General features: G+C 37.5%; 1 protein-coding gene and 1 non-coding gene across 2 annotated transcripts in view; one reads left to right on the top strand and one right to left on the bottom strand.

Annotated features, from left to right (window-relative positions):
* The window catches only part of PREX2 (phosphatidylinositol-3,4,5-trisphosphate dependent Rac exchange factor 2), a 296,781-nt gene that overhangs the window by 53,326 nt on the left and 219,922 nt on the right, over nt 1–23,533 (bottom strand). The window lies entirely within an intron of this gene.
* LOC117079742 lies at nt 2,548–2,654 on the top strand. The gene has a single exon (XR_004435583.1). It is a non-coding gene; the product is annotated as a U6 spliceosomal RNA (small nuclear RNA).

Here is a 23,533-nt window from a genome sequence, read left to right as displayed (position 1 = left end):
GCTGTCTTTCTTACTGTTAGGTCTCCTCATGCGCTTTGGAATTAGGTTTTGTAAGTTCATTTGAAGTGGGATGATTTTTAAACTATTTTTATTTAGTTTTTTTTGATATAGCTCCATCCCCTCTCTCTCTCATTATCCTTCTCTTAAAAATGGTTTTGTGCCCAGGATCACACATTTGCAAGCGGTTTTATATCTGATCTGACTATGACATTGTTTTGACATCTGGATTATCACCAGTCATGTCCCTGAACTAGTGAGGGATTTGGTTTAGTTTGGTTCAGTGGTTTAGGGCCATACCTAAAACGACTTCCTCTTCCCATCTTAAACACCAAGCTTCACAAAAGCTCCTCTCAAGCAATAGTGACCAGCAGATTTTTCATCCTTCATTCAGAAGTGGAGTCCTCTACTACCTGGTTTCAAAGTGAGGATGGCTCTGGATTTCCACCCAGTGTACAATAACCTTTATGTCCCATTGCCCTGCAGACACTGAACCAGCCCCTCTGTCCACCTCCGGAGTCCAGCAGGCCAGAGGCCTCAGCGTAGCCCACAACTCATCACTTGCATTTCATTCCCATTCTTGGGCCACGGAGATAACAAACTGTTTTTGAGCCCAGCTGTGACTTTTGCATTTTCTATCCTCATATTTTCTCTAGCATTTGTTACATGCTTGGAACAGAGGCAGCATCTCAAAGCTGGAACCCACAGAAGTGCCTTGATCAGATGTCCTCATGCCTTTTCTCAAGTAAACTTGGTAGAAAAAGCAATGTGGTAAAAAAATAGTGCACAAGTCACAGTCAAATTAGCCTCTCAAAGTGTCAGTTTTCTTACTTTCAAAATGGATATTAGAATTATCTGACATAGCATGGTGTTGAAGATTAAATTAATGCATATGAAATGATCACTAGTGTGATAGGCATATAGGACTCATTCAATAGACAATAATAACTATTATTCAAGTACACGCAGTGGGAAGCATCTCTGGACAATTTTTAGCTATGATAAGGCATAATATTAAGGTCGAAGCCTTCCTGCTTTCTGTGGAGGTAATCTGAAATACTTTATGACACATGTTAAGAAATAAACATTAAGTTAGATATTTGGAATCTATGTAATTTCATGATCAGTGTACAAGTAGAATTTAGGCCTAAAAAGAAAAGAATGTTTTTCAGAGTAAAGGAAAGAAGACTATCATTTAAATGGCTTAACTGGGTGCAGCTCTTCTAAACCTTGAATTATCTGGGAAGAAAACTATTCTGTAAAAGCAGCCCATAGCTCATTAGTACCACCTAAGGGAAGCATTGCTACAGAAATAGCTGGTAGAATGGAGCACTCTCTTCTTTCTGAAAAAAATATTCCTTTAAAAAAAAAAAAATGTTGTCATTGATTCAGCCAGTTAAGAACTGTTTAGATCATGCTGATCTGATTTTGCTACATTCACTTAAATTGACTTGATACAAGTCTTCAACTATTCAACGGTGCAAATGTTTAAAGGAAAAAAATAAGTTAGAGAAATAACTTTTAAAGGTTTAAAATGTAGCCCACATCAAGTGAAACTTTATTTAGCAACAATCTGCCTTTTTAAAACTGCTATAGGCTGGGCACGGTGGCTCACACCTGTAATCCCAGCACTTTGGAAGGTCGAGGTGGGCAGATCACGAGGTCAGGAGTTCAAAACCAACTTGACCAACATGGTAAAACCCCGTCTCTACTAAAAATACAAAAATTAGCCAGGCATGGAGGCGAGCACCTGTAATCCCAGCTATTCAGGAGGCTGAGGCACGAGAAATGCTTGAACCTGGGAGGCAGAGGTTGCTGTGAGCTGACATAGCGCCACTGCACTCCAGCCTGGCAACAGAGCAAGACTCCATCTCAAAACAAAACAAAACAAAACAAAGAAACCCCCAGCTATATAGCAGAACTAAGATAGAAAACATCCAATGTTTTTAAAACATTTTTTGCACATTTTTTTAAACATTTAAAATACTCATAGAAGACAAAGGTTTACTGAAAATGTAGAATTACATTTTGTATTGGCTCATCCAGACTTGTGCTAGTAGTTAAGATTTGTTAATCCATGATAATAAAAAGCAACAAAATATTATAAACCATATCTATGAACCGATGAAGTGCAGAGAAATAACCAGAAAATAAAGCCACTTTGATACTCCTATGTAATATAATTAGCCAATATATTTTTAATTCAATTTTTTTAAAAATAAGAATTTATACTTGAGGCTACAACTAATTTCAGGTATTCCTCATCCGAAAAAATTGTTCAGATATTTTACAATCATAATGTTTACAGGTATTTGTAGAACATGAGTATCTTTCAGAATTTGACAAACTGTGGACGGGACATAAATTTCCAACGCACTTTCCTTAATTAAAAAAGTCTTGCAATGCCCCTTAATCAAATTTTATGAGAAAAGTTAATGGCAAAATTTGAGGAATGCCAAAACTAACCATATTTTATTATGCTTCTGAGGTTAGTAAGAATGATATCATGGTCCTTTGTCTGAGTATACAAAATCTTATTAAGACATTTGAGTGCTCGCTTGGGCAGCACATATACTAAAATTGGAACGATACAGAGAAGATTAGCATGGCCCCTGCGCAAGGATGACACGCAAATTCGTGAAGCGTTCCATATTATAAAAAAAAAAAAAAAAAGACATTTGAAAGTATGGCTACTATTTTATATGGGTTGCACAGTAAGAAGCCTGGCATATAGCAGGCTTCATTGTCATAACTTTGTCAGTTAACTCTGCCATGTAAAATGAATATATTATGACACTATTTTTTTCCTTTAGTCCCTATAGGATAAAATACCAATGAGAGAGGTGGTAAAACGTAAGTTATAGTAAGCAGTGGTATAAATATATCCAGTCAAATAACTACAATGAAACAAATCTTGTCATTTATTGCATACCATCTAATCCAGAAGACAAATACACAGGTATTTATAAAGCAAGGCAGGGAAGTGACAGGTGAGTTCAAAGGTATAAAGAGTCATTGGGTCTACAGAAGGAAGGCCTCATAAGAATATGGCATAGGAGTTAGACTTTGATGCATGGGTAGAATTCTGACAGGTCAAAGTGGGAAAGCTGTATCTCAAGTGGAAGCAATGCCCTAAACAACAGAGCAGGTACACAATGAGCGGAGCCAATGTGACTGAAGACTGGGTTCATGTAAGGTAGAGAGAGAGAGAGAAGGCTGGCTAAGTAGGCTGAATCCACATTATAAGGAAATTAAATATCAAACCAAAGATTTGTAATTAACTTGGTAAGCAGTAGAGAAGCACTACAAAATTAACACTTAGCTATCAGCAGAAAAAGGAAAAACAAAAGGATGAATGAGAGGAAATACATGACTCATCAAATATGAAAATTTAGAGAACTGAATGCTGCAAGAGACCCTAAAAAGGAAAGAATCATTCAGCATTCAAAACAAGACTCTGGTGATATAAATAGGGAATTGATGTTTGCCATGAGAGAGTAAAGGAGTCTGAGGAATGCTGAGATTGGTTTAGACAGTTATGTAAGTCAACATACTAATTTAAGAATTAGGAAAGTGCTTTATCAAGTGGGTAAGTAATGAGAATCCTAGCTCAACAGGGTTAAGTTGGTGCTCCAGGGATGCTCACTTTTTCACACAAGGGAAGACAATGCAATTGCCTTATTTAAAATATTTAAACCAATTTATTTTGTCAAAGGAAATATACAGAGGTTAAATCAATGACAAAAGTGGCATTCTTCTCATCTGGCAAACTTCCCCCCCCTTTTCTGGGCATGGTGGAGAATATCCAATTCTTAACAGAGATGATTAAGGCCTAAGAGCCTCACGCTTTGTAAATAAGGAGGAACTACAGTATTCAGCCCAGATTTCTGCTATACCCTTGCTTCTTCTCTAGATCATTGCTTATGAGATATTCTCTATATTTATAATCATTTACAGAAAGTTCTCACTTAGTCAGACAGATATATACTTCCTCTAATATTGCTTCCTACCCCAAAATGTTCTAAACCGTATTAGGTTGCTTTTATGCATTTTACAAGCATTTTCGATTTGATCAAGTACTCTGCATTTCAGAAAAGAATGGTAACAGTGTTTGATCAATTACAGATATCATTTATAGACATGATTAGATATGCCATTATTATAATGGTACAGCAGTTGACTACAGGTGTGACTGGGTATCCCTATGAGTTTCATTGTTAAACCGAATTTAACTACCACAGCACCTAAATTAGGAAAATATAAATCCATAGAAAATCTCATGAAGATACACTGATCTCCTGTATAAATGAAAATCTCCAGACAGGTTCAACCTGTGGCCACATACGGTTAAAGAATACACGATGATGAGTGGGAAAGTGGGAGAATATTAATTTGCACCTCTATCCCACATACCTTCCCCATGCCCATAAGCATTAGCATTGACTTCTCTGGGATGCATTTTACTTAAAGTTACATGAAGAGAAATTCTGAATAATGAGATAGTCTTCTATTTGCCTGGATGTCTTTTGGCCTGTCAAAAATGGAGCACCTGAGGTCACAGTTGTCATTGAACTGCCTGTTACCAATTAATAGCTTCATTTCTACTTGAGTGTTAAAAAAAACCTGCTAGAATATTAACAAGACAAGACAATAAGTGACTACAGAAACTAAGACTTTACCATATTTTTTTAAAAAGCATTTCCCTGACTTCTTTTATACCCTGAAAAAGTAATGATGGTGTGAGAGGTAGTGGAGACACACCTCTCTACTCTTCACTGCTGTCAATACTCTCTTTTCTTTGAGAAGCCTCCATTAGTGACCTGACCAGGCTGAAATCCTATTCTCTGCTTTCCAAATGTTCCATCACTCCACTTTGATTTTTGCACTCTCTTTTATGATTCTGCTAAGGTGACATTCCTTCTCCTGCTCCTGTGATATATACATATCACTGTGGATGCCACCTACTGTTAAAATACCGCATATACACATATTTTCCAATGGCAACACCATGTCCTGCCATTAGGGAGTATTATCTCCACGGAAATGGACAGGAAAATAAGCAAATCCTTTCTAAACATCTCGTTATACCTAGGAAAAACATCAAAGTCAAGTCAAATACAAAAACATCAAAGTCAAGTCAATTATTTCAAAATAATTCTATCTAATTTGATAATTATGTTTTAAGACAATTCTGCATCTTCATACCAAAGAATAACTTTTTAAGTTTAAAATCATAAAATTCTTACAATGACACTATCAATAGCAAGTTGATGGGGTGATTCTTTTTCCACCATGTCCTTTCTCTGTATACCCTATTTAACTCCAATCTACCTTTAAAATTACCTTTGTAAAGCATAAATATAATCATTCCATTACCTTGCTTTAGTATCATTTAAATTTCTCCAGTGCCCAAAGCTTCACATTTTAGCCAAGCATTCAAGGGCCTTCCTAATTGTTTACTAGCAAACTTCCCATTCCGTCTCTCAACACCATGCTTTGCCATGTCCTTGCTCGAGTTCTCCCAACACACCATCCACATGTAAGGTTTCCCACCTTCCTGCATATGGTTCTCTCCTGCCTGGAATTCCCTTTCACCTCCTTCTGCTGGGCAAAACTCTACTGATTCTTCAAAACTTAGCTCAAATGTGACATCTTGAGAACTTCTCCACTGAAACAAATTTATCCTGCTCTATTATACTGAGTTGCACTCATCCTGTTCCTTGTGCTAAATTATGCACTCTCAGTGGGCAGAGACCCATTTTTAAATTTGTAATCCCATAATGTAAGAGAATGAGTGCGAAACATGGCATGTACCTAATACTTCTTAATGTAGTATTGAACTGAATCGAACTTTATTTCATGAGAGCTAGAAAGGGTTGAAGTTACTATACTAATACTATGAAACAACTATATATATATATATATGATCTAACAGAGGAAAAAATGTATTACAAAGTTTAATTTTAAAGACATAAAATAATCATTATGCACATTTTTAAGAGGATTCTTTATATGCAGGAGGAATTCTTCTTAAGCTTATAAATATTAGCTACAACTCCATGAACATTGAAACACAATACTTAAAGTATTTAACAATCACCAGAACTTAAAATTAGAGAGTGAGGATGCTTACCAATCTCTCCTTCAGTAAGAGACAACTATAGCCAAGAGAACAATATTCTCGGGGTCCCTTGCAAGTCACACAGTAAGTGTGATGACAATAGCACCATTTTACCTACAAATTACTCTAGCAAGAAATGGCACCGCAACATTCTTGTTCAGTTCTAACTAAGAAAAGACTAAACATAGTTGCACACTATTATACTGAGATTTTAAGTGTCTGACTCTTGGCTTATATACTTTTGCACTAGAATCTATAAGAGGCTGAGCTTTCCTTTATTTGGCAAAATTCAAGGTCCTTAAGTACAGTACCTAATATATAGTAAGTCCCTCAATGTTGCTTATTATTATTATTATTCATTCTTCCAGAACCACCTTCCACATCACCTCCTCACTCAAACTTTGTCTGTATCTTTCAAGTCAGCAGCTTTTCCCTACACCCTAGCACCAGGCATATCCCTTAACTTCAGTATCTGCTGCTTCAGTATTGCTACGCCTTAAGGATTTGTTTATATGTTTCTTTCCCCACTAAACCATAAATACCTTGAAAACAGAGACAACGTACAGTTTCTCTTTTACCCCATCACACATCACCAGGCACACAGTGAGTTGTCAACATATTTTGGTTGAATAAATAAATGCATAATTAATTTTCAAAATTTATTGATGAATAATAGCTCCAAACCATTTCCAAGGACAATGTGTTTTCTTTCAAGTAAGATTTCATATCAAAAATACTGAAAATTATCCATCACGGATGGTAGCTGTTGCTCAAGAAAAAATCCTGCCAAGCATAATAAATTTTCTCCATCACAAAACATACGTCCCCTTTCACTATTTCTCTCATAAACTATAGTTATAATAGGAAAAAGATAGCTGACTGAGAAAGACAAACCAGGTCTTTTTTACCCTATTTTAAACTTCCAAAGTGCTTAATTCAAACCCGCTGAAGCAGTATAGAATTGTCACCATCTTCTAAGATATTAAGGCAGACAATTCAGGAATGAGTCTCATCTTATAAATAGCTGTAGACATCTGCTACAGAGGGAAGGCCAGGAAAATGGAATATGGCTAGAATTATAGATATACAGACATTAGAAAGATGCCACTAGCAGTATTTAGAGACATTGTGAATACAGTAAGAGGAATATATCAAATAATTGAAACTTCCTCTTGATACCTGTTTGGTAACTTCACTCCTCACACGAATAGACAGATCAAAGGTGAATCTTAAGGGAATAGTTGGAATTGAACATACTCTGCATGAGGACAGGGACTTTGTCATGTTTATCGCCACAAGCTCAACACCTAGGAAACTACCTGACAGAGAGAAGTTGATCAGTAAATATTGTTAATGAATCAAAATTAAATAATTTAAAGACAAAATGAAAATTAATAATGAATAACAAGGGACAATCTCATGCAATACTGAGTCTTCCCTGCAAAGAAATGTAAGCTTGACCAAATTCATTCTAGTTAAGAAATAAATATTCATTCACTCCATGCCCCTTCCGGACATAGTCCAATAACTCCTCTCCTGTTCCATTCAAAATTTATCCTGAAGAAGTCCAGTCTGCTAATCCCACTTCCAAATCTTCAACCCACTCTCCTCAGCTGACTGGCATCCTACGAGAACCATTCCCTCTAAGGATGCCAATGACTGCATTGGCCCAATCCAGTGGATACTTTCTACATATCATGTCCTGAATCTCTTCTTAAATGTAGCACCCACTCCTTCAAATTCTCTATTCTCTGGCCCTTTTGACTTTGCCCTGGCGCCTTGTTGGTGCTCACACACTTTTCCTGCTTTGCCTACTCTGTGTCCTCTTCACTGCCTATCCCATAAGCATCTGTTTTCTTGGGTTCTGCTTGTCTCACTATTCACACTTTGAAACTTTTCCCAGGCCATCTTGCTTTCCTCTCAGGGACCCTAATCTGTAAACTCATAACTCTGAACTCCAGATCTGTGTATTTACTTATTTGTTCATAAACAAATAATTCATAAATCAGGCAGTGCCAAGTGCTAGGGATAAAAAGGCAAAAATAAGAAAATATTCATCTGTAAAGAACCAATGGTGTGGTTTAGAAAAAAGGAAAATAAAGATATAATTATAATCCAGTGTGGTGAGTGATCTACAAAGGTTCAGCAGAGTGCTGGAAAAACACACCAGGACAAGGACGTATTAGAGAGGCAAAGTGAATGCAGAGTCTTTAAGACATAAGGAGAACCTTAAGGGTGAGAAAAGGAATGTCCCATTTTGATCATGGAATTTAAGTCTGGAAAGGTATTTAACTCCCTGAAAAGAGGTGGAGGTATCAGCAATAGAAATAGCAGTTGGGAGATTACTCAGCAGATATGAATAACAGTTGAATGAAAGAAAGAATTGATGAAAGAAGAAAACAGAGGAGGAGAAAATAGACAAAAGATGGGAAGAGGTAAAAGAGAATCTTATTTATCATTGATTCCGCCGGCAGTGAGGAGGTAAACGATGTGAAAATTAAGAGAACTTTTTTCACTTGTTCTTATTGTTGATAAACTACTGTAAAATCTGTCTAACCTTCCTGAAACCCTGTGGCATTCAACAATAGAAACATGAGAATAACAAAAAATACCAATCCCACATTATGAATTCTGGACATAAGGATGTGTTCTTAACACTTTCATTCAATTATTTCAACAAATATATTTTGAGCATCTATTAAGGTACAAAGCAATATTCTGTAGAATAACAGACAAGAGACAAAGCTCCTTCCTGCAGAAAATATGCATCTAGTACTCAGGAGGGAGGGGCGTGTCCTTCTTTGCCTGACGAGTGTTGGATGAACCCAACTTGTGCAGTCTTTCCTTTATGGGAAAACAGAAACTGCTAACACTGGCTCTTTCTGCACCTGCTTTTCTACTATAGTGTGACCCTTTCCCCAGTGTTGTTTTCAATGACACTTTTTTGCCTGGGCATAAAGCAGACTTGTTCTCCCTCTTTCAGAATCTGCTCTCAGCTCAATTTACAATTTCCTTCCCTGTGTAAAGAACACACACAGATATATCACAGGCCAAAGCTACATCTCTCAGCAGCATTAAAAAAAATCCCAACCTATGTCCCCTAGCTCAGTGTCACTCAAAATGTAGCTTGCAGACTTCAGTAAAGAAGTTGTGAGAATTTAGAAATTAGATTTCTAAAAAAGTCTAAAATTGAATTTAAAAACTAGATTTGGTCAATGCAAACTGTATAACAGTTTATATTGCCCTGATATGCAAACACCCAAAAGTCTTTGTCTTATTCACCATAGTACAGACTAGAGCAGCAAGTCACACATGGTTGCATGATCATCGTGCACAGTAGGGCCACATCACAAGAAGTGATGTTTGTTAATTATAACCAAAAGTGTATAAAAACTGCAAACAAACATAAGTAGCCATCTTCATTTAAAATCTGTCATCTCTGCAATATTTTAATTTTTAATCAGACTTTTAAAAATGATAGTTTAACATTATTAACCAAATTAGATAAATAAAATTGACATTGTTTTCATATGTAATTTACTGACTGCAATACAACTTCACTAGGTTTTCATTGAGAAATTGCTTTGAAAACCCTTCCTTATTACTCTAAACATATCTCTATGAGATTTGTTTTCTTCTACTAACAGCATTATTAAAGCAAACACAAGAGTTTAAATGTCCACTTTTCCCTGTAAACTATGTTGTTATTCCAACCTGGATTAGATATACTAACAAGCAAGAAACTAGCTATTAGTTTCTCATATTAAAAACTTTAAATATTGACATATGCAGTGTTTATTAAAATAAATGGAAAGAGCTTCCACACAGCAAAAGAAACGATCATCAAAGCAAACAGACAACCTACAAAATGGAAGAAAAATTTTGCAATCTATCCATCTGCCAATGGTCTAATATTCAGAGTCTATAAGGAACTTCAACAAATTTAAAAGAAAAAAAACAAGCAACCCCATTAAAAAATGGGCAAAGGACATGAACAGATAGTTCTCAAAAGAAGACATACATATGGCCAACAAGCCTATGAAAAAAAGCTCAACATCACTGACCATTAGAGAAATGCAAATCAAAACCACAATGAGATATCATCTCACACCAGTCAAAATTGCAATTATTAAAAAGTCAAAAAACAACAGATGCTGACAAGGTTGCAGAGAAAAGGAAACGCTTTTATACTGTTAGTGGGAGTGCAAATTAGTTCAACCATTGTGGAAGACAGTGCGGCAATTCCTCATAGACCTAGAGGCAGAAATACCATTTGACCCAGCAATCCCATTACTGGGTATATACCCAAAGGTATTATAAAGATACATGCACACATATGTTCATTGCAGCACTGTTCACAATAGCAAAGACATGGAATCAACTCAAATGCCCATCAATGATAGACTGGATAAAGAAAATGTGGTACATATAAGCCATGGAATACTATGCAGCCATAAAGAGGAATGAGATCATGTCCTTTGCAGGGACATGGATGATGCTGGAAGCCATTAGCCCCAGCAAACTAATGCCAGAACAGAAAACAAAACACTGCATATTCTCACTTACAAGTGGAAGTTAAATGCTGAGAACACATAGAGCAAGAGGGTGGGGGGAACAACACACATTGGAGCCTGTTGTATGGTATGTGGGAGGGAGAACAGCAGGAAGAATAGCTAATGGATCCTGGCCTTAATACCTAGGTGATGGGATGATCTGTACAGCAAACCACCATGGCACACATTTACCTATGTAACAAACCTGCACATCCTGCACATGTATCCCAGAACTTAAAATAAAAGTTGAAGGAAAAAAAAGTACATGGAAAGATGTTAAGCTTGGGGAATTACTATTTCATTCACAACTTTTTTTTTAAGAGACAGGGCCTTACTGTGTCATTCAGGCTGGAGTGCAGTGATGCAATCATAGCTCATTATAACCTCAAACTCCTGGGCTCAGGTGATCCTTCCACCTCACCCACCCGAGTAGTTAGGACTACAGGCATGTGCCACCGTGGGGCTAATTTTTTAAAAATTTTGTAGAGATGAGGGGTGAGGGCCTCTCTGTGTTGCCCAGGCAGGTCCCAAACTCCTGGCCTCAAGTGATCCTACTGCCTTAGTCTCCCAAAGTTCTGGGATTACAAGTGTGAGCTACCACACCAGGCCACAACTTTTATTTTTGATTGCAAAATAACAGAAATGACTTAATAGCAATTCTTTATTAACTGCCTACAGAATCTGGTAGATTCAAGGCATAGTAAAACAGACCTGACTGTGATACTTTTCAAATAGCTTTCAATTAACAAATTGCGTAAACAGTTTCTACTTCAAATACTCCCATTGGAGGTACTTGCAGGCCTTTTGTACCATTGTTCTCAGCAGACCAGGGCAATTATATTTTCTGTCTTTGGGCTAAATCCAGGACTGGAAGCACAGCTGAAGCTGTACATTCTTCTGAATAGTTTTTTTTGTTGTTGTTGTTTGTTTGTTTGTTTAACAATTGCCTCTATCTTTATAATGTTTACTAGTATGAAATCAAATGCAGTATCTACATTATTCTCAGGAACATCTCTGCATGCAAACAAAGTTCTTCCCTTTCCATTTTGCATAGCTATTTCATGCAAATTATTTATATGTCTTTTCTACTCAGTGGGGCCAGTCGCTTCAACACCAAGCACCCTGGAGAAACTTCAGACACAAATCTCTGTGGTTAGCCATTCTATATGTTAGGCAAATACTGAGGATGATACATACCTCTTCTCAGCTAATGCTCGTGACAGTCTGTGAAGTATCACTAGCCTGAATGGACAGATTAGAAAACAGGCTTGAAAATACTAATATCAAGCCGTTGGGTGCAAGATCTTAATATTTTCAAACTAGTCAATGGAAGGGTAGAGATTGGAATCCAAGTTTGGCCAACTCTCCATCTTCCAGTATATGAATGCAGCAATTCCATATCATTATCATTAACTTTCTGTGTCTTCTCACTCACCCCACTGCAGAAATTTCATATTTAATCGAAACAAACTGAAAACATTCTCCCCATAACCTAAATGTCATTTGGTCTATTAAGCATATTTTTATTTTTTTTCTTACCTGGCTCAGAAGATATGCCATGAATGTCATATTAGGTCTACTGAAAATGCCTCTGCTTAAGACTAGCAAGGGATTTGTTCATCTGTCATCTCTCATTGTTTTCTGAATGCATCTAATTTTACATCTGAGTTCACTGATATCTCAAGTACATGAGGTTCAAAGTTTATAGAAACTGAAGCACATCCCAGACTCTTTTCAATTATTAATGTGTACACAATCTCCCAAGTTCTGGGATTATGAATTAATTTGTACACAGTCTCACAAAGTTCTGGGATTTCCTTTATAATCATTTGAAATATACTATGAATGGAATAGAACTATAGGCTTTCAATTCTGCTTGATTGAAATGTCTTAATATTTAAATACACAAATGAAAATATACTAAGTTCTGCTTTATTCTATTAAAACATTTTATATTAATCATATATAATTATCATTATACAGTTAAAATTATATGTTACCATATATAATATTATGTAGTATATATTTTGATACTTTTTTTGGAATTTGATACAAAGAATACGGCTGGTAATGCATTTTGATGGCATTTAAGATTGATGCAGATGAATCCTTCTTCCTTGACCACGTGAAATATTGCATGAGGAACATTCATTAGGAGAGCAGGAACACTTTAGTGGGCTTGATTCACAGTCTCACACCAGAGATACTTTCTTTTGTTTTCAAGTAACAATAAGACTCCAACTATTTCAGTTCCTTCTGCCTTTTTCTTCCACTCCATCTCCATTTGTATCTACTTAGGGCTCTTCTTATCACTTGCCTGAAATATTTTAAGTTTCCTAACCAGTCTCTCTGGCTCATCTTCTCCTCACCCCTAATTTGTCCTCAATGGTACCACAGGGTGCACAGTTGAATACGCATCCTTTCCGACCCCGGCCTGCCCCACTTAGAACTCACAAGCCAGTTGCTCACTTACAGGCTTCTGCTGAAGTGTCTCGGCTGGCATCTGAGGTCCTCTGTGGACCGCTCCTGCCCCCCAATCCCCCAACTTCACTTTCAGCTCCTTCCCACCTATTATAGTCCCACAGCGCCTTCGACTGTATTGTTTTCTCTCTCTGAAACAGCTTCTCCACTGCTCTCCACCTGGCCCACCAGTAGTCATCTGTCAGAACTGCCCCCAATCCCGGGACTCCTCAGTCTTTCCTAAATGCTCCTGTTCTCTGCTCCTCAGGCATCTCAGGCATCCTGTTATACCAGCCGTGCTGCATTCGGTAGAGTATTTCAAAACAACCTGTTGGTTTCATTGACTCTTCCTCTTAAAATTCTCAAGACTATTTTGTCTGGTTCATCTCTGTATTCTCAGTGCTGTGCACATTCCTGTGCTTGCATACAGGTGCACAATATTGTTAAGCCACATAGTTCACAAAACAGAATGGAAGGAGCTAGGAAGACCCATCTGCTAAGTCATCATGATGTGAGTCAAGAACCTGCCACTGTTTATATCTTGTGTCCTGGTTTGGCTGCCCTGGCTTTTGAGCATTTACATACATACAAACATTTATTAATAATCATCTATTAGTAGCTGCTTTGTCAACAAAGGTAAATTAAAAAAAAGACAAGGTGAAAGGAGAAACAGACACAAAAAGTACATAAAGCATAATGGGGTAAGTGTTAGAATCATGGAATAGGATTATTTTTAAAAGACTGATATAGGGGAAGTAGGAAGACATCAGTGAGGAAAGTAGTGGAAAATTTAGGGGCATGTGAGAAAAGATGGGTAGGAATTGGCCAAGGAAATTGAAATGGATGTAATTCTAACTGAAATTATGAAAAGCCAAGTCAAAATGTGTTGATTCTTTTCCTAAATGACTGACAGAATTTCACAAATTTGAATCTACAAAACACAGAACTGTGCCCCTAGTTGAAGTTCGGTGGTGGTGAGGGGATGGGGGGGCGGGGGGGGGGACGGCATTTAACCAGGCAGCTAATTTTATAAACCTAAAGCTCTATTCTTTACACAAATCATGAGTTTCAGCAAATCCATATTAATTTCCTCTAAGTTAAAATCATGGTTTTTCCTATCAAAAGCTCTGGCTGCAAGCTAAATTTCCTGACTGGTGCAGGGATAAAGCTTTGAAAGTATAATTTATAATCACTCATTCACCTGCATGGTACATCCACAAAACAAAAGAAGTCTGAAATGTCAGCAAAAAGGAACTGAACAAAAGCAATAGGAAAAAAATCACTGAAGGAGCTTGACTTAAATATATTTTTAAGACGGATTGTCCTTGTGATCAGATAGAAAAGTCAGCAGAGTTAAAAATAAAAATCAATCTTGCTTCCATAAGCACTGACAAATTTTCCTCACTGAGTATATTTCCCTAACTATCTTTTTGGGGTATGCTTATTTTCTCTTTGACACTTCTAACTTTCATTTATTTCCGAAGGAAATTCAGAGCACAAATACTTTGATCTTCCCTTTGCTTTGGTGAAAACAATAGCTTGTATTAGCTTTGAGACAGAAGTGGCTCTCTTCAAAGAATTCATTTTGAAGATGATTTCATCTGCTTCTACTTGTCAGCCAGAATATCTGTTTATCCTTAAAAATATTATCACAATGAAGGACTTATCACAAAAATAAAAAACCCATAGGTAAAGAATTCTAATCTCATTTGTTGCCCTTACCTAAAAATTGCATTAAAAATTTCTTTAACATGAAAGTAAAACAAATATTAGTTATAATTACAACTTCTTTTTTTTTTTTTTTGAGATGGAGTCTCGCTCTGTCACCCAGGCTGGAGCGCAGTGGCCAGATCTCAGCTCACTGCAAGCTCCGCCTCCCGGGTTTATACCATTCTCCTGCCTCAGCCTCCCGAGTAGCTGGGACTACAGGCGCCCGCCACCTTGCCCGGCTAGTTTTTTTGTATTTTTTAGTAGAGACGGGGTTTCACTGTATTAGCCAGGATGGTCTCAATCTCCTGACCTCGTTATCTGCCCGTCTCGGCCTCCCAAAGTGCTGGGATTACAGGCTTGAGCAACCGCGCCCGGCCATAATTACAACTTCTTAAGGGCAAATGAATTAGTCTGAATTAAAATAAGCATAAGTCCAGTTCAGGTAAGTTACATAACACTGCATGCATAAATCTATGTGCAGTTATATCACATTATTGGTAAAACAGTGGTGGCAAGGCTTAATAGAATTACAGTATTTTTCAAATTAAGAAGAGATATATTGCTTTCAAAGTGTCACTACAATTTCAACTCTATCTGATCTCGCCTCATGTGAAATTTATGAACCTTGGCTATGCTGATGAATTTCCTTGAGATGTCTCCAACAGAGTCAGCATCTGCACCCTTCAAATGGCCTGGAATTTTTTGGATATAAAACAAAGTAGGCTGAATACTGGAATAAATTCAGTAAAATAAATGATAATACCACAGAAAAGATGGCCAATGTGTTATGACTAATCTGGTTTCCAATTCAATTCAACTATTTTTATGGTACTAACTTTGTACCAAGCACAGTGAGGAAGTAGGACATGGTTGCCCTCAATATGTACTGAGGAAGTCAGGCAAATAACCCACAAGTCCAATTAAAATACATGAAATCAAAGAGGTTATTAGGTTTTAAAGAAGACAGTGATTGATTATTTCCAGCTGAAGCTATAACTAAAGGCATTCTGCAAGAAGATACATTTGAAATGGGTCCTAAATAATCACACTATTCGAGCAAACAGAAATGGAGCTGAAGCATGTCCTGGGTGAAGGCTGGGTTAAAAGGAGTTGAGGAAGAGCTGGACGCAAAGGAGGTAAAAGAAAACATGTTGATTCTGGTCACAAGCATGTTCCAGGTCCCTCTTCCTCTTGAATTCCAGCTTCCATAACCTTACAATTTCTCCTTTCCCCTTTAGGATTTTCCCCTCATGGTGTTCCCTCTGCTAAAAAATATCCCTTCTCCCCTAAATACTATAACCTTAACTCCTCTTTCAGATCTCAGATTAAAGGTCGGTTCCTCTAATTCATTCCTGAAACCTTCAACCTTCATCCCATCCCCAATGGCTTAAGATTGACTATCTTCTTGTACATATGCATAGCACTTTACACTTTCCCTACATAAATTGCCTCACATATTGTTATAAATTATTAGTGAAAATTTTGTTTAATATTTATCATAACCTACAGACAAATAAAATGTTCTTGGCAAGCAGCAGTCAACTCTTCTGAGGCTCTGGGGCTCAGGCGCTGTCCTTGGTACTTGATAGGAGCACAGTATTTGTTGAATACATGCAAGTATCCACAGTTCTTCAGTTTTACTTTGTGGAAGAATTTGGCATTTGAGTATAATATATTTTGTAAATAGTAGGTATTTCATAAATTTCATGTGTAGGAAAGACATTCACAAAACTTTCAAGCATTATATACTAATTCAAATTCTTTGTAGATTTAGTTGTTTTCTCCTGCCAGGGGAGAATCACTTTTTAAATAAAACAAATCATACAACCATGACAACTCTGATTTCCAAGTCTGCACAGAAATGAATTGAATATATACATTTGATTTACAGCTAGTCCTAAAGAAAGCAAAATATGAATGCATCTTAAGATATTAAAAAATGAAATTCTGCCAAAAGAGAGGAGAACAAAAATAAAACTGCCATAGAGGAGATAAACATGCATCTGGAATGTTTCTGGTTAATTTAAAAAGAAATCACATCACGTAATATCTCTAGAAGCTGTAGCTCTATAAGTAAAAACAATTTAAGGACAAAGGCATTCTTTACATGCTAATTAATATTCTCTTTCTCCCTCTCTTGTTCTCGCTCTCAGATTTTAAGCTGTGCTCTTGTTGGCTTCAGGTAGTTTCCAAGATCCTTATGAATAGAACACAAAATTTTCTATATCTATATACTGTTTGTTGTCAGACAAGAAATGTGAAACAGAGCGGAGGGCTCAGGGAAGAAAGAGAAGGGGATGGGGAGATGTGCCGACACCCAGAGACAGGGCATGAAAGTTGAAGTCCCACTGCCCTTCACTTTCTCATGCTGTTCCTCAGCTGTACTTAAGGACATGAAATGGCAGTAAGTTCATGGCATTCTTCATATTCATCCCATTTCAGGAGAGCATAGTTACTGATATTTTTTTCCTGCAGAAGTAGTGAGAAGTGACACATTTCGTAGATACATTATCATGAGAACAGTGAAAAGATACTTCCGGCCAGACATTTCTCAGTTGAAAAAATTGTCCAAAATACATGGCTGTGAGATGAGTATTTGTGTAGCACTTCTTGCTAACATGAATAAAATATCTATCTTCCTTCTACTTATTACATAAAATATATTTGGCTTTTAAAACTTTCTTTAAAGAAAATGTGCTATTCTTTATCAATGAAGGCACACCATCAGAGAATCTTTGCCTTGAAAAAGTTTCTTCTTTCCTTTCTGTAAAGACAATGAATTTACATTCAGATATGCCAAATCATAAGCCCCCAAAATTCAGTATAAAGTTGTCACTTCATGCAAAAATAACCTCAGTAATTAACATATACTTGTTTCCCTTTTTGATTTTTATTTCATTTTACAATTTTATACTGAAAATAGTATTCTAAACATAATAATCTAAACTCTTCAAACTCAAATACTTTGACACAAAGAACACTGTTGGAATTTACATTTTATCTGTAAATGTAAGTGCAGTTGTGCTTTTACCATGCATTGATGCTTCCTGCCAATAAGCAGAATACATTAAAATGAATGGGTTTGGTAAAGATATATTACCTTTAAGTGGGGCAGGGAAAAATGAGGCTGATAGGGATGATAGCTCATGGCCAGAGAGACTAAAAAGGAAAGCCTTTAGGTAGAAAAGAGAGAAAAAAACAGGGTGAGAATGGTGAATGGAGGGGATAAAAATGCCCCACCCCTGAATTTCTTCGTCAGAATTCCAGAGTTAAACACTTTACATACTGTTACTCTTTAATAAATAGAAATAAATCAATCAACTGACTTGGCCCAGGAGGAGGTTATATTGTGGAAACAGCTGTTAAACATTTCTGCTAGCTCAGTTTATTCACTGGGGGCAAAAGTGAACCAAGTTTTCTCCAGGCAACTAGGATTAAGGCTATAATGCATGTGGCAAAGGCTCTCCAGGTGCCTGTCTCTGTTCATATTTCCACAGGAGACTGGGGGAAAATGGTCAGGCCAGCCATGTGGCCTTGGCTGGCTTCACTACTACCTTGTGCAAACTTTAACTATTTTTATGACTACTGATAATCGATGCATGAAATACAAATGGACAGCAATAACTCAGTAAAACATTTCAGTGGCCTCTCCATTGTGTTGACAATAAAATTGCAGCTTCCTACAACGGCCTACATACAGCCCTACATGACTGGGGCTCTGTCCATCTCTCTCAATACACACCCTTCTCCTCAATGTGCTGAACTCCCACTAGCCTTCTCTGTCTTCCTCAAACATGACAAGCTTATTCCTATGACTTGAGTGCATCCATTCACTGTCTCTGGAAAGATCTTGCCCAAGATTTTAGAAAAGTTGTCTCCTTATAATTCAGGCTATTGTTCAAATATCATTAGTATTTAAGTCATCCTTAACTACCTCCTCTGAATTACTAACCTTCTAGTAGATCAGCTTGTTTTATATTTTCTTCACTGCATTTTCCACCATCTAAAAGGCTTTGTTTATGGGCTTGTTTACTTGTTCATTTTCTGTCTTATTCTCACAAGAATGAAGAGCTCTTGAACATCGACTGGATAAATAAATACCTCATGGAACGGAATTAGGCAGTTGGGGGCAACTGATAATATCTGACACTAAAGGTTAGTAACACACAATTTGTTTTCACTGTCTACTGTTCACTCCATTGACTCAGATGGCCTAATAAAGTATAAACAATATGGATGATAAAGAGAAAATGTCTTGATTTAAATCGTGATTTTCCCACTGATTATCTGGGTAACCTTAAATTTCCCTTAAAATGGAAATAATAACATGGAATTCACTGGGTTTTCAAACAATTCACATAACTCACCTAACATTGTGACTGACTCTTAATATGCTCTTAAAATTTGGTAGGTATTGTGGTTATCTTTTTCTTTTAAGTAGAAAATGACTTCTACCTCTTTGCTGTTCTGGAACAGCACTTCTGGTCCACGTCTGTTCCATTTCCAATTATGGAGATTGTTCCACATCTCTGGAACAAACTCCATAAATGGAGTGAAATTCATTGACTTTGTTTGTCCAGCATTCTGACCCTCACTCTTGGTGACAGTCCCTCGGTGTTATCTAGTGCCAAGCCCACCCAGGAATGGGTGCGTGGCCTGGGTCTGGCTGATTGCCTCCCCAGGTCCTTCACTGGGGCTCTCAGAAAGGAGTGGTGGTTTTACCTTCTCTTCTTCTGAGAATAGAACACTGGTTTGTAGGAACCAACTTTACCCAAATGTGAAACCACCCTGCCCAAAAAGGAAGGCCACACAGAGGAAAGAAATGCCAGCAGATGGAGAGAGAAACGGCATCTTGAGGACCTGTAATGCCCCTGGATAGAGCTGTGCCTGAAGTGGCCACAGCCCCTGGATGTCTCTGTTAGACAAGCCAAGTCAGTATTTTGTGTATGCCAGTTTGAGTTTGGTTTCTGAAACTTATAATCTAAAGAATGCTTTCTAAGACAATGATAAAGAGTTGTAAGTTAAAAAAAAAAAAAAAAGTCATTTTCTGAGGTCCAATTAGTAAGTAAACAAATTACTTTCCAGAATGAAATGGTTTGAAGTGAAAGTGTGAAAAAGGTACTCAGTTATTAAGGAAAGACTGACACCTTAGGGTGACTTTTTAACACAGGCAGTAAGAGCCCCTGTGAAGAACTGGTCAGTGTGGGCTTGGGGGCTGAAAAACCAGGAGCAGATTGCCCAAAAGCAATTCAGGAGTATTTGTGGTTACAGATTAACAGGAAAAATAAAGGAAGAAACTAACACCTTACCCAAGAAATAAGCAAAATGAGAAGGCATTATTGAAAGTCAAAAGGAAGATAACTGTCTTCCTGTGCAAAGGAAATCTAATACACGACAAGGAGGATATACAGCAGGTAATTCTTACAAGGCACCTAATTTGTACTGAAGAGGTTATACATTTAAAAATGCTTTCTCCAAGAGAGAGACATTAAAATGTTTTCTTAGGAGAACAAGGTATCGTGTAATTAATGCTTATGCTATTTTCTTAATAAAGTATCATTATTAAAAACATCTTGTCAGCTGTTTTATATGAGTATATACTAAATTTCTGTTTTTTAATAAAAGATCCACAGGAGTGTGAATGGTATGTCACATTCCCATTTCTCCTGCTAGTTATACCCAAAAGCTTTAATGCACTAAACATACATTTGTGGAGAGATTCTTAGGCAAAATACTTTGATAAACACAATGGGTGATACCAAGATAAACGTAGCACACCTATCAAAGAACTTATGCTAGAATAAAAAGATGAGAAATCTGTACATGTAGCTGTATCATTTTAGAGGAACACCAAATCCTGTAATAACCATAAATAAAGTACATTGAAAGACTAGTAGAATGATCTGATATTCATTTTGGCCAAGGGCAATGGTTCTGAAATTTGAATGTGCATAAGACTCACCCACTAAGTTTATTAAAACAAAGGCTGCTGGGCCGACACAAGAGCTTTTGGCAAGTCTGCAGATGATACAGATGATGCTGGCCTCGGGATCACATTTTAAGAACTACTGATCTAGGGGATTTGTTTTCAATTTGGGGTGCACGGTAGAATCTCCTAAGAAGCTTTCTAAAATTCTAGTTCCCAGGTTTTATTCCAGTCCAATAATAAAAGAAAAATATTTTACAAAGGGAACTATACCAGAACTGGACATTGATTTACACCAAGAGTAGTTTTATAAACAGTTGGAGGCAGATGCTAAGTGACAGGTGAAAAGTCATGGAAAAAGGCAAGTACAGCACATGATTAGAAATGAGGGTCAGGTGAGGTGGCTCACGCCTGTAATCCCAGCACTTTGGGAGGCCAAGGTGGGCAGATCACCTGTGGTCAGAAGTTCAAGACCAGCCTGGCCAACATGGTGAAACTCCATCTCTACCCCAAAATACAAAAATTAGCTGGACATGGTGGCATGCCTATAGTCCTAGCTACTGGGGAGGCTGAGACAGGAGAATAGCTTGAACCTGGAAGGCAGAGGTTGCAGTGAGCCAAGACTGCACCACTGCACTGCACTCAGCCTGAGTGACAGAGTGAGACTCTGTCTCCAAAAAATAAAAAAAAGAGGAGAACACAGTATTGCTGATGCATTCATAGACAGTAGACAATGCAATCTTGGGCCAAGTCATGAAAGATCCCAACTGCTATGCTAAGGAGTTTGTGACTCTTTTAGGGAGTGAGAATAAGACAACACTAAAGTGCTATGAGCAGGACAGTGGCACAGTGCAAATCATGGTTTAAAATTATTATTTGGAAGCAAAATTCTGAGTAAATTAAAACAACTCTGGTTTTTCCCAGCAAGGAGATTAGTTAAATTGCTACAGCAATGATGTAGAACCATTTTCTTAAATTGGAATCAAGAGTTATAGTCTCAGAGCTGCAAGTTCTCTACAAAAGCTTTAATTTTGTATTTTGTTTAAAACTAACATAAGAATAAATTTTTAACTTTATTTTTTTTTTCTCTGTCACCCAGGCTGGAGCGCAGTGCTGTATGATCACAATTCACTGCAGCTTTGACCTCCACAGCTCAAGCCATCCACCCACTTCAGTCTCTGGAACAGCTGGGCCATCATACCTGGCTAATTAAAAAAAAAAAAATTGTAGAGACAGGGTCTCCCTATGTTGCCCAAGCTGGTCTTGAACTTCTGGGCTCAAATGATCCTTATACCTCAGCCTCTCGAAGTGCTGGGATTATAAGCATGAGTCACCCCATCCAGCCACAGAAGAATATATCTTGTCAGATTTCAAGGCAAAATTACTCTTATGATGACAAATGTCACTTGAAAGATTTTTGCAAGATAGGACTTAAACTTCTTAAATTCAATGTTTCTTAGTCAGTGGACATGCTTCTTAAGAAGTCAACATTAACTCCCTGTCCCCCTTTCTTCCCTTTAAAAATCCACTCAAAACTGCTGCTAATCAAAGTGTGTATTCAGGGCAACTTGAATCTATGCTCCTAGGTTGCAATCCTCAAGCTTGGCCCAAATAAACTCTCTACTTATATTAATTTTGCTTCGTTTCTTCCTTTTAGGTCGACATATTTGGCATAACTTGGTAGATTTCAGAGTGACTCCCCCAGACCACCTGGTGTTTTTCTCTGAAAGCAGGGCTTGGTACCAGCACCAGCATTCCATCTTCAGAAGTCCTATTGGGTGTTTCAGGTGAGTTTACCTGAATTCAGACCGCCTAGTCTTTGGTCGAAGGTCTATACCTTATTTGGGCTGTTTTTCAAACCCTCTCTCTTTCCTTTATGAATGAGGGCTCCAGTCTCTGTCTTTAGACAGAAGATTCAGGCAAAGAGCTCTGCAAGGAACTGCCTCCTTCAGCCTGCCTCAGGACCAGGGCTTCAGGTCAAAATTTTCCTGCCCTTGCCTACAGGAGAGGTTTGGGTAAGGATTGCCATTTAGGCACCAGTGGTCTGGTTTTACACAGCATGCTTTAAAAAAATTGCAGATACTTTCCTATTTTTGAAATTTGGACTGCATTTTTCATCTGTGACCAACTCTTACTAAATAAACATCAGCTGAATTTATATATAACACTATGGACATCTTGTAAATATCTAGGAAAGTGGACCCACCTAACCTGAAATAGTCAAACAATAAATCTCTCCAAAACTGGGGATCTTCTGAAATACCTAAAATAATTTATTTATGTGCACAATTAGAAAAAGCTGGTTTTGGAATCAGATAATTAAAGACTTACTTCCAATGGTACTTAAAAACAACAAAAAAAACTTCTAAAAGAAATCCTGAGACAATTGCCTCCATTTAGGAGGTAAACAGTACACACCCATCACCACCACCAGAGGGAATTCCCCAGGTGTTTGACTCCCTCCCTGAAACTCCTATTTTAGCATAGTGACTCCAGTCCCAGAGTCGCTGTGAGCAACTTCTGGTTCTGGGGAATGCCTGGTTCTCAAACTATTCTTTGCTCAACTAAAAAACCCGTCCATGAAAACACCGAGGGGATGGGGGAACAAAAGAGAGAAACTAAGTAAATAAATAAATGAATAAAAAGACCACCCAATGAACAAGATGGGTCTCCAAAATACACCTTTGTTGCCTAGCTGACAATTGCTTAGGTCGATACAACAGGTAATTAAAAGACTAATAGTCTAAAATGGGGAGATGAATGAAA

Source organism: Trachypithecus francoisi, unplaced genomic scaffold, assembly GCF_009764315.1.
Source record: "Trachypithecus francoisi isolate TF-2019V2 unplaced genomic scaffold, Tfra_2.0 Lachesis_group7, whole genome shotgun sequence".
NCBI classification, from domain to species: domain Eukaryota; kingdom Metazoa; phylum Chordata; class Mammalia; order Primates; family Cercopithecidae; genus Trachypithecus; species Trachypithecus francoisi.
This window is presented reverse-complemented; position numbering and strand designations above follow the sequence as displayed.